Below are 11,881 nucleotides of genomic sequence, written 5' to 3' on the forward strand. Positions count from 1 at the left end.
GTCACCTTGTCGTAGAGAGATTTACACAGTTATCAAAACGTCACACCAGGGTAAGCCTACACCAAACACAGACCTTATTGTAAGTGTTTCTAAAATCCCCTACGGTGAAAATGCGGCCATTCTGACTGGCTGGGCCTGGCTCCCAATGGGTGGGCCCATGCCCTCCCATGGCTGCGTCCCTGCCAAGTAATGTGAAATCCATAGATAAGGGCCTATGTTATGTTCATTTTAGGGATACACGATATATAGACGAATCGGACGATATTAGCTAAAAAAAAAAAGCCAACATCGGTATCGGCCGATGTCTAGTTTAACGTCGATGTGCAAAAACCGATGTCAAAGCTGACGTGGATACCTATATAACGTAGGTACATGACGTAATGACGCCACGTAAAATGTCAAAGCTGTACAAAAAAAAAGTCTGCAAACACCGGCTACGAACGACGTGTTTACAATACTGCGTTGGTAATAAAGCATCATTTGTTTGACCGCAACTTCTGGGGTAGCTGGCTTTAGCTTGGTACCTAGCTAGCACCAATACAACCAGCCTGAAAACAATGACCAGTAGAAACTGCAGTCATTTTCATTATTCTTAGCAATGATTTAGGAATCCGTTTGAGTAAGTATTAGCTAGGTTGCCACTTGTTGTTCTCCTATTGAAATTGAACTTCAGTTCTTGAAAATAAATACCTAGCCAGCTACTTAACTTTGTTGCCCAAAACTAACTTTATAAAAAAGAGCCAGCTAGCTTCATCTGGCTAGCGACGCTCGACCTGACCGGGTGACGTGTTGTGAAGCTAGCCACAATAAGGATTAGGCACAATAGTGGGATATGCAGTTTGACTTCAAAAAGAAAAGTGTCATTGACAATGATGCAAATGAATAAAAATAGTAGAATTATGCCATACCTTTATTTTGAAGGATAACCACATAGTCCAGTATTGTGGCTGGCTTCACATAGATGGGTCCGACCACCATTAATCAAATAAGTACTGTCTTATTAATTAGGGTTATTTTAGATGACACCTAGCTATATAGTTAGCTAGCTAACTATAGCTACTGAAATAGATGTCGTTTTGCTATGTTTTTGGAGAAGAACATTGTTTGCATCCATAAGCTAGCTAGCTTTTATTTATAACCAGCACTGTAGGTGTGCGAGACAACTTTACCAGCATCATAGCATATGTGTCGATGAATCGTTGTGACATAAAATACGAGTGACATAATAACTACGGAAAAAAAATGTGACATGCAGTCATATTCAGGTCCTGATTGGTCAACAAGCTTATTTGACATGTCAAAGTGTTATTTGACGTGTATCTTTTTTGACACGCCAAGATCCAAACGGCGTTCCATAGCAACGACCCAAACGGCGTTCCATAGCCAAGATCCAAACGGCGTTCCATAGCAACGACCCAAACGGCGTTCCATAGCAACGACCCAAACGGCGTTCCATAGCCAAGACCCAAACGGCGTTCCATAGCCAAGACCCAAACGGCGTTCCATAGCCAAGACCCAAACGGCATTCCATAGCAAAGACCCAAACGGCGTTCCATAGCAACGACCCAAACGGCGTTCCATAGCAACGACCCAAACGGCAATCCATAGCAACGACCCAAACGGCAATCCATAGCAACGACCCAAACGGCATTCCATAGCAACGACCCAAACGGCATTCCATAGCAACGACCCAAACGGCATTCCATAGCAACGACCCAAACGGCGTTCCATAGCAACGACCCAAACGGCGTTCCATAGCCAAGACCCAAACGGCGTTCCATAGCCAAGACCCAAACGGCGTTCCATAGCCAAGACCCAAACGGCATTCCATAGCCAAGACCCAAACGGCATTCCATAGCCAAGACCCAAACGGCATTCCATAGCCAAGACCCAAACGGCATTCCATAGCCAAGACCCAAACGGCATTCCATAGCCAAGATCCAAACGGCATTCCATAGCCAAGACCCAAACGGCATTCCATAACAAAGACCCAAACGGTGTTCCATAACAAAGACCCAAACGGCGTTCCATAACAAAGACCCAAACGGCGTTCCATAACAACGACCCAAACGGCGTTCCATAACAAAGACCCAAGCGTTATTCCAGAGGGATCCTGGTTGAGAATGAAACGACTGAACAAATTAACAAAACCGCACAGCAAGTAAGTGAAAGAAATAGGTTTTGATTATGTTTTACTGGCAATGGGGACATACGTAAATGCCAACAAAATAACATTTTGGTCAGTGTGGTATGTGCGTAACCTTTATTTAACTAGGCAAGAAAAAATTATTATTTACAATAGACGGCCTGCCCCGGACGACGTTGGGCCAATTGTGCGCCGCCCTATGTGACTCCCAATCATGGCTGGATGTGATATCACCGCTGTGATACAGCCTGGAATGGAACCAGGGTCTCTGTAGTGACGCCTCCAGCACTGAGATGCAGTGCCTTAGACCGCTGCGTCCATGTGTGTGTGTGTTAACTATTTAACTGTACTAGAATGCTTTAATTAAAGGCCGCTAACATTTTAAACATCGGTATTGTTTTTTTTGGCAAGGAAAACATCGATGTCTGACAAAAATGTCATATCGGTGCATCACTAGTTAATATTTATGTTCAGTATCTATGGGTCAGTTCAGCACACAGGTCAAGTTCATTTATATTGGATATTTGGTTCTCTCGTCGGTAGATATTGAACCAAGTATGACATGACAATGAAAATGTTATTCTGAATTAGGGGAGGATGGAGAACAACCAACACATTGAGTGTGAATTTAGAATTTTCTTTTTATTTGGGTTTCAATATTTAAAAACTCCAATTCACAGACAAAAAGTGTTGATTGTTCTCCAACCTCCCCTGATTCATTGAAAACGCATGCTTGGTTCAATAGCTATTGACGAGAGAACCGAATATCCAATGTAAAACTAACTTTACCTTGGTGCTGAACCAAACCACATACCTACTGGCTCTCTAAAAACTCGGGTAAACAATAGTTTCCTGTGGATATTTTGTCTCTAATTTCGAACAGCTAAAGGACCAATCACACAGACAACCTGTAGAGTAATTTTGAATGTAATTTATTCAACATTATGGCTTGTAATGATCATTTACACGATTTTGCAGCCATTCGTTTCAGGCTGTATATTATGGCTTGTAATGATCATTTACACGATTTTGCAGCCATTCGTTTCAGGCTGTATATACACCAATTAATTGCGTGTTTGGGCCTGATTAAATCAGTCTAAACTGGCAGCAGTCAGACAGGCAGGTGCGGCGCAGGTGAATTTCAACAGGTAACGTTTGCAGCGGGTGACTTGCAGACTACAGACTGGCCGATTCTAGCGTATTACCTGCAAATAAAGCTTCCTACAAATTATTTAGCTAGCTATAAAGCTCATGAAATAAAATGTCTAAGGAAATGAGCTAGCTACCAAAGACACCTGACATCTCGAAAATTCAGTTGCGTCGCAGGCTATAACGTCGTTGAAGTCAATGAATAACCAAGGTCCGGTTTGGAAACAGGTCGGTAAAATGGCCTGGATAACTAGTTAGCTACCCAGCTAACGTTACCTAACTGTTAACCCAGATCAGCATCTATACACAGTTCTCTTGACAAGCCAGCTAACTAGCTACTTTCAAATGTGTCCAAAACAAGGGGGTCCGAAAACAGAGGGTGTAATGGCTCTTACCTGTTGGAGCTTTGTCTTGAATGAGCTATTCGGTAAGCTAGCTAACTGGCTAACGTCAGTGCTATCCAGTTCATGCACGGCTTCGTCGATAGGCGTGTCGGTCAGTCCTGGAAAATGACAAGATCGAATGAATTTATGAACCGATGACAGATTCAGTCTGATTTCAGTGTTGTCTTATGACATGGCTGATCACTCTCCGGCGTGTTGTTTGTACAGAGATCCCAGCCCCGCTTTTCCAGGCTAGGAATGCCTCCCGGAACTGACGACATTTCAGCACCTTTTTTTTCTGGACAGCGTGGTGCGCGTTCACGGACTACTATGTGCGTGCACTTCGATTATTCCGAGAATGAACAGCTAGGGGCACTGTAGTTCGTGTTTGAGGGAACTGAAACTAACACATCTAATTCAGTCAAACATGAGGAGATGACTGATTGTTGGCTACAGTATACAGAGACAGAAACAAAGAAACACGCACACAACAGAGACACATTAGACAGGCAGCCCAATTCTGATTTTTTTTATTTTTTTGAGAATCAGATCAGCTCTGAAAAAGATCTGATGTGAAAAGTTCTGTTGTGATTGGTCAAAAGACCAAGTGGGGGGGAAAAAATCCGAATTGAGCTCCCTGTCTAGACACAGAAAGGCAGACAGAAATACACACAAGAGAGTAGGGTACATGTATAATTTTGGTCAGCGGGTGTCAGTGTTACTTTAGAAATCAGGCAGTAGGCTATCATAGCCATAAATGACCGTTATCTCTCTCTCTCTTTTTCTCTCTGTGTGTCTGATGGAGTCCATTAATAAAATGTTTTGTTATTCTTAAAATCAGTGGATAACATTGAAATGGATACAGTTAAAACTGAAACAGGGTGACTAATCCTGCTACTTCATCCAAGTCCAGTGGGGTAAATCTGCCATGCCAACTCACCTGGGAAGAGTGTGATTATAAAAATGAAATCCAAACATCAGATAGGAACACTAATATCCTCTAAATGTCATGATTTGCTGATGTGTGCTTTCAGAGTGTTTTTTGGGCAGTGGTTGATTTGACCGCAACCATGACTAGCCCTCTGACTATGGTTGCCCTCTCACGGTCCTTACGCTAAGGAAAGTGATTCAGGCTTAAGTCAAAACAGACCCTGAAGATGATTGGTTGGAAAAACAGGACGTGCTGAATCATCTGGATCCTTGATGACACCTGGGCCTTTTCTCAATTGGAATGCTCAACTCCTGAGTCCTTTTCCTCAAACCTCTCTGTGCTCCTTTTTTAAAAAAGGTCAAAGGTAATCTAGGAGAGGGAAAGTGGACGAAAATGCACTTTATGAAATGAGACTGTCCTCCACTAGCACCTCATCAGGCAAATTACATTTACAGGGTGGAATCTCAAAAATAAAGTGATTAAAAAAAACGAATGTAGTTAGTTGTGCAAGACATTTTATAGATAAAATAATAAGTAGGATATATATATTTTTTACCTGCATGGTTTTCTCCTCCGACAGTAAAACACACTCTTAGAGAGAAAAAAAAGGTTCCTTTATAGATCTGAAAAGGGTTCTATCGCTTGCTTCATATATAGAACCCTTTTATAGAGTTCTCTGATTAGAACCATAGCGGTTCTTCTTCACTGAACCCAAATGGTTCCATATGGAACCTTGCCTGGTGCCATTTATGATTGATTAAATAGTCTTCTTTTTTTTTTACAAAGAATATAATTTAACAGACCAATTAAATAATGGACTAAAGAATACCGGTATAGTTTTTAGAAGTTGTCATTATATGTAAACAGAGTAAGGAAATGTGCACTGGAGGCCAGGGAGGTGTCTCTTTGTTTCAATGATGGTCCACGTCAACTCTGGCTGACTTCTTTACAATACACTAAAGTACAGCTTTTTCCATTTTAGTTACAGTGAACAACCAAAAGAAGTGTGTTCTGCTCTGTTCTCAACCCCTCCTAACAGTATCCCTCACACATACAGTTGAGACGTGTACAGGTTCAAGCTCCATGAAGCGCCCCTGGATGGAGAGCATGTTATAGTTAAGGGCCTTGCTCAAGAGCCTAACGGTAAAGGGGAATGTTATGAGGAATGTGAACTCAGCAGCCATTCAGTTGTCAGATCAATTCCACCGTTTTTTGGGGGGGGTTTTCAGCACCCGGCCCGGGATTCAAACCGGACACTTTTCAGCCACAGGTCCAACTACCGCCAGTACAGTATGGGTTGTTGCCTGACTGGTTCCAGAGGAGAAGAAAAAAAACAAGCAAAAAGTTAATCTTTAGAAATAACATGAGTTAATCTGCCATAATGAAGACGAAATGCTATGCAGACATAATAATCATTATGATTAATAATCATTATCATTATGACAGTATGGTTACTGACAGATTGAGCAAAACATATATAGTGTTTTAAAAGCAGAGGTGTAAAGTATTTAAGTAAAAAATACTTTAAAGTACTACTTAAGTAGTTTTTGGGGGTATCTGTATCGATATATATATTCTACAACTTTTACTTCACTACATTCCTGAATAAAATAATGTACTTTTTACTCCATACATTTTCCTTGACACCCAAAAGTACTTGTTACATTTTGAATGCTTAAACAGAACAGGAAAATGGTCCAATTCACAAACTTATCAAAATAACATTCCTGGTCATCCATACTACCTCTGATCTACCCAACTCACCAAACACATGCTTCGTTTGTAATGTCTGAGTGTTGGAGTGTGCCCCTGGCTCTATCAGTAATTTTTTTGGGTTTGCCTAATATATATTTGTTTTATACTTAAGTATATTTAATAACCAAATACTTTTAGACTTTTACTTAGGTAGCAATTTTAATTGAGTAATTTTCTATTAAGGTATCTTAACTTTTACTCAACTTTGACAATTGGGTACTTGTCACGCCCTGACCCTATTTTGGTTAGGTCAGGGTGTGACTAGGGTGGGTATGCTAGTTTTGTATTGTCTAGGGTTTTTGTAAGTCTAGGGTATGTAGGTCTAGGTGATGTGTAGGTTTATGGTGGCCTGATATGGTTCGCAATCAGAGGCAGCTGTTTATCGTTGTCTGTGATTGGGGAACATATTTAGGTAGCCATTTTCCCTTTTGTGTTCGTGGGTTCTTGTCTATGTGTAGTTGCCTGTTCAGCACTCATTTTGTTTAGCTTCACGTTTCGTTTTGTTATTTTTGTTCAGTGTTCATTCTTATAATAAAGAAGAATGTACGCATACTACGCTGCGCCTTGGTCTCCTCCTTTTGACGGCCGTGACAGTACTTTATCCACCACTGGTAAAAAGTAATGTAAGGATTAACTAGGCTATTAAATCACCAAGACTTATTATACATCATTTATTATACATAATTTATACATACCTCCTCAGTCAGCAGCAGTCTTCTAATGGCTTCATGAAACATAGTTCCCACAGCTGACTCTACACTGAAATACTGAAGAAGAAAGTAGCAATTAGATAATTGCCAATGTCAGGCTCTTTAGCAAATCCTATCATTAAAAAAAAAGTATTTTTTTGAAAGAGTTGTCTGGCTAGCTTGTAAAGTGGCGAATTAAAGTAGCCTAACTTTTTCTGTTTATCTAGCAAAGTTATCTAGATAGCTAACTGACAAACATGCTCACATTTTATGTTATAATGTTTATTCATCTAGCCTGTAGTTTATCATATGACTTTGGTGTCATATACAGTATTTGCATTAAATAATCAACTTTGGTTATCTTAAAACCTGTTTGGGCTGCAGGGGGAGTATTGAGTAGCCAGATAAAAGGTGCCCATTTCAAACGGCCTCGTACTCAATTCTTGCTCGTACAATATGCATATTATTATTACTATTGGATAGAAAACACTATCTAGTTTCTAAAACCGTTTGAATTATTTCTCTGAGTGAAACAGAACTCATTCTGCAGCACATTTCCTGACCAGGAAGTGGAAAGTCTGAAATCGATGCTCTGTTCTACTTCCTGCCTATACATGGGCATGATACGTAAGAGTCTACGTGCACTTCATACACCTTCCCCTGGATGTCAAGAGGCGGTGAGAGAAGACATTTCGTGTTTATCTTGGTCTGAGGTGGAATAAAAGCTCTTTGTATGACGTGACCGTCCATTTTCTGTTTTCTGGAGCGCGCGAAAGGGGACATGGATTTGCCTTCTGTTTAGCTGTCGTTATGGACGACTAATATCTCCGGCTATGATTTTATTTGATACATGTGACCATATCATCGTAAAGTATGTTTTTTCAATGTAGTTTCATCAGATTATTGAACATTTTTCGGGAGTTTTGCCGTGTTCCGTTCTCTTCCGTTTGTTGACATGGAGAGCTTTGTGCCACTAGGCTAGCGCGCTTGCTAAATGAAGAGGGAAAGTTGCCGTTCTAAATCCAAACAACGACTGTTCTTGACAAAGGACACCTTCTACAACATTCTGATGGAAGATCACCAAAAGTAAGAAACATTTTATGATGCTAATTCATATATCTGTCGTGCATGTGAATTAGTCGTGGGCGCCCAACTTTGGGGTACTCAGCTATACCGAAGCTGGATGTCGTAATGAAGTTATTTTTTAGAATTCTAACACTGCGATTTCATTAAGAACTAATGGATCTATCATTTCCTATACAACATGTATTTTTTACTTATGTTTATGAATAGCTATTTGGTCAGAATATGTGTGTCAGAAAACGTGTCAGAAAAATATCGTTGCTGTTTAGACGTTGTGGAAAAAGTAGCTAAGTTAGCACAATGTGTAACCACTGATTTCAGCTCTAAATATGCACATTTTCGAACAAAACATAAGTGTATGTATAACCTGATGTTATAGGACTGTCATCTGATGAAGAAAATCAAGGTTAGTCAAAAATTATATATCTTTTGCTTGTTTGTTACGATCGCTAACTTTTGCTACTGGGAAATTGCTTGTGTTTTTGGCTATTGTGGTAAGCTAATATAACGCTCTATTGTGTTTTCGCTGTAAAACACTTGATAAATCGGAAATATTGTCTGGAATCACAAGATGCCTGTCTTTCAATTGCTGTACACTATGTATTTTTCAGAAATGTTTTATGATGAGTATTTAGTTATTTGGCGTTGGTGTCTGTAATTATTCTGTCTGCTTTCGGTGCAATTTCTGATTGTAGCTGCAATGTAAACTATGATTTATACCTGAAATATGCACATTTTTCTAACAAAACATATGCTATACAATAAATATGTTATCAGACTGTCATCTGATGAAGTTGTTTCTTGGTTAGTGGCTATTTATATCTTTATTTGGACGAATTTGTGATAGCTACTGATGGAGTAACAAACTGGTGGAGTAAAAAAAGTGGTGTCTTTTGCTAACGTGGTTAGCTAATAGATTTACATATTGTGTCTTCCCTGTAAAACATTCTAAAAATCGGACATGTTGGCTGGATTCACAAGATGTGTACCTTTCATATGCTGTATTGGACTTGTTAATGTGTGAAAGTTAAATATTTAAAAAATATATATTTTGAATTTCGCGCCCTGCACTTTGAGCTGGCTGTTGTCATAAGTGTACCGGTGTCGGGCTGCAGCCATAAGAAGTTTTAATACGTTGGAAAATAAGAGCTTATTGATAAGCTACATGCAAGTTGGTTCAACCACCGTACTCTTGCATCATCATGCTGGAATGGCAGTTGGTTTTTGAATCGGAATGGCAGTTACATTTTGAATCGGAATGGCAGTTACATTTTGAATCGGAATGGCAGTTACATTTTGAATCGGAATGGCAGTTACATTTTGAATCGAAATGGCAGTTACATTTTGAATCGGAATGGCAGTTACATTTTGAATCAGAATGGCAGTTGGTTTTTGAATCGGAATGGCAGTTGGTTTTTGAATCGGAATGGCAGTTGGTTTTTGAATCGGAATGGCAGTTGGTTTTTGAATCGGAATGGCAGTTACATTTTGAATTGACCGAAAGGTTCTGCAGTGCCTTCGGAAAGTATTCAGACCTCTTGACTTTTTCCACATTTTGTTATGTTACAACCTTATTCTAAAATAGATTAAATAAAACAATTTCCTCAGCAATCTACAAACAAATACCCCATAATGACAAAGTGAAAACAGGTTTTTAGACAGTTTTGCAATTTATTAAAATTAAAATAAAAACCCATTATTTACATAAGTATTCAGAACCTTTGCTATGAGACTCAAAATTGAGCTCAAGTGCATCCTGTGTCCATTGATCATTTATTTATCCTTTATTTAACTAGGCAAGTCGGTTAAGAACAAGAACTGCCTTGTTCAGGGGCAGAACGACAGATTTTTACCTTGTCAGCTCAGGGATTCAATCCAGCAACCTTTCGGTTACAGGCCCAACGGTCTGGCCACTAGGCTACCTGCTGCCCCATCCTTGATGTTTCTACAACTTGATTGGAGTCCACCTGTGGTAAATTCAATTGATTGGACATGATTTGGAAGGGCACTCACCTGTCTATATAAGATCCCGCAGTTGACAGTGCATGTCAGAGCAAAAACCAAGCCATGAGGTCGAAGGAATTGTCTGTAGAGCTCCGAGACAGGATTTTGTCGAAGCACATATCTGGGGAAGGGTAGCAAAAATTGTCTTAAGCATTGAAGGTCCCCAAGAACACAGCGACCTCCATCATTCTTAAATGGAATACGTTTAGAACCACCAAGACTCTTCCTAGAGCTGGCCACTCGGCCAAACTGAGCAATCAGGGGGGAAGGGCCTTGGTCAGGGATGTGACCAATGACCCGATGGTCACTCTGACAGAGCTCTAGAGTTCCTCTGTGGAGATGGAAGAACCTTCCAGAAGGACAACCATCTCTGCAGCACTCCACCAATCAGGCCCTTACGGTAGAGTGGCCAGATGGAAGTCACTCCTCAGTAAAAGGCACACGACAGCCTGCTTGGAGTTTGCCAGAAGTCACCTAAAGATTCTCAGAAACAAGATTCTCTGGTCTGATGAACCAAGATTGAACTCTTTGGCCTGAATGCCAAGCGTCACGTCTGGAGGAAACCTGGCACCATCCCTACGGTGAAGCATGGTGGTGGCAGCATCATGCTGTGGGGATGTTTTTCAGCTGTAGGGACTGGGAGACTAGTCAATATCGAGGCAAAGATGAACGGAGCAAAGTTCAGAGAGATCCTTGATGAAAACAGAACCTTTTTCACTAAAGGGTTCTTAAATTGTTTTAAATAATAATACATTTTGAATTCAGGCTCTAACACAACAAAATGTGCAATAACATTAATACTCTATTTACATATGAAAGCAAAGCTCTACACCTGTGGCCTGGCCACCAAAGCATGAAATAACTTGGTCTGGTCTGCTGGCTGCTATAGGCCTGTAGTTCCATTAATCACCTGGTCTAGAGTGGCTGCTATAGTCCTGTAGTTCCATTAATCACCTGGTCTAGAGTGGCTGCTATAGGCCCTGTAGTTCCATTAATCACCTGGTCTAGAGTGGCTGCTATAGCCCTGTAGTTCCATTAATCACCTGGTCTAGAGTGGCTGCTATAGCCCTGTAGTTCCATTAATCACCTGGTCTAGAGTGGCTGCTATAGGCCCTGTAGTTCCATTAATCACCTGTTCTAGAGGGGCTGCTATAGGCCTGTAGTTCCATTAATCACCTGGTCTAGAGTGGCTGCTATAGGCCCTGTAGTTCCATTAATCACCTGGTCTGGAGTGGCTGCTATAGGCCTGTAGTTCCATTAATCACCTGGTCTAGAGTGGCTGCTATAGCCCTGTAGTTCCATTAATCACCTGGTCTGGAGTGGCTGCTATAGGCCTGTAGTTCCATTAATCACCTGGTCTAGAGTGGCTGCTATAGGCCTGTAGTTCATTAATCACCTGGTCTAGAGTGGCTGCTATAGCCCTGTAGTTCCATTAATCACCTGGTCTAGAGTGGCTGCTATAGCCCTGTAGTTCCATTAATCACCTGGTCTATAGTGGCTGCTATAGGCCTGTAGTTCCATTAATCACCTGGTCTAGAGTGGCTGCTATAGGCCCTGTAGTTCCATTAATCACCTGTTCTAGAGGGGCTGCTATAGGCCTGTAGTTCCATTAATCACCTGGTCTAGAGTGGCTGCTATAGTCCTGTAGTTCCATTAATCACCTGGTCTATAGTGGCTGCTATAGCCCTGTAGTTCCATTAATCACCTGGTCTAGAGTGGCTGCTATAGCCCTGTAGTTCCA

General features: G+C 40.8%; 1 protein-coding gene across 4 annotated transcripts in view; it reads right to left on the reverse strand.

Annotated features, from left to right (window-relative positions):
• Window positions 1-3,951, reverse strand: part of arfip2b (ADP-ribosylation factor interacting protein 2b) — a 61,798-nt gene extending 57,847 nt beyond the window's left edge. For all 4 annotated transcript variants that reach the window (XM_038965424.1, XM_038965425.1, XM_038965423.1 and 1 more), the window contains exon 1: window positions 3,691-3,951. The gene's annotated coding sequence lies outside the window, so the exon portion shown is untranslated. The remainder of the gene's footprint in view (window positions 1-3,690) is intronic.
• Between the last annotated feature and the right edge of the window lie 7,930 nt (window positions 3,952-11,881).

The sequence above is a fragment of the Salvelinus namaycush genome, chromosome 26, assembly GCF_016432855.1.
Source record: "Salvelinus namaycush isolate Seneca chromosome 26, SaNama_1.0, whole genome shotgun sequence".
NCBI classification, from domain to species: domain Eukaryota; kingdom Metazoa; phylum Chordata; class Actinopteri; order Salmoniformes; family Salmonidae; genus Salvelinus; species Salvelinus namaycush.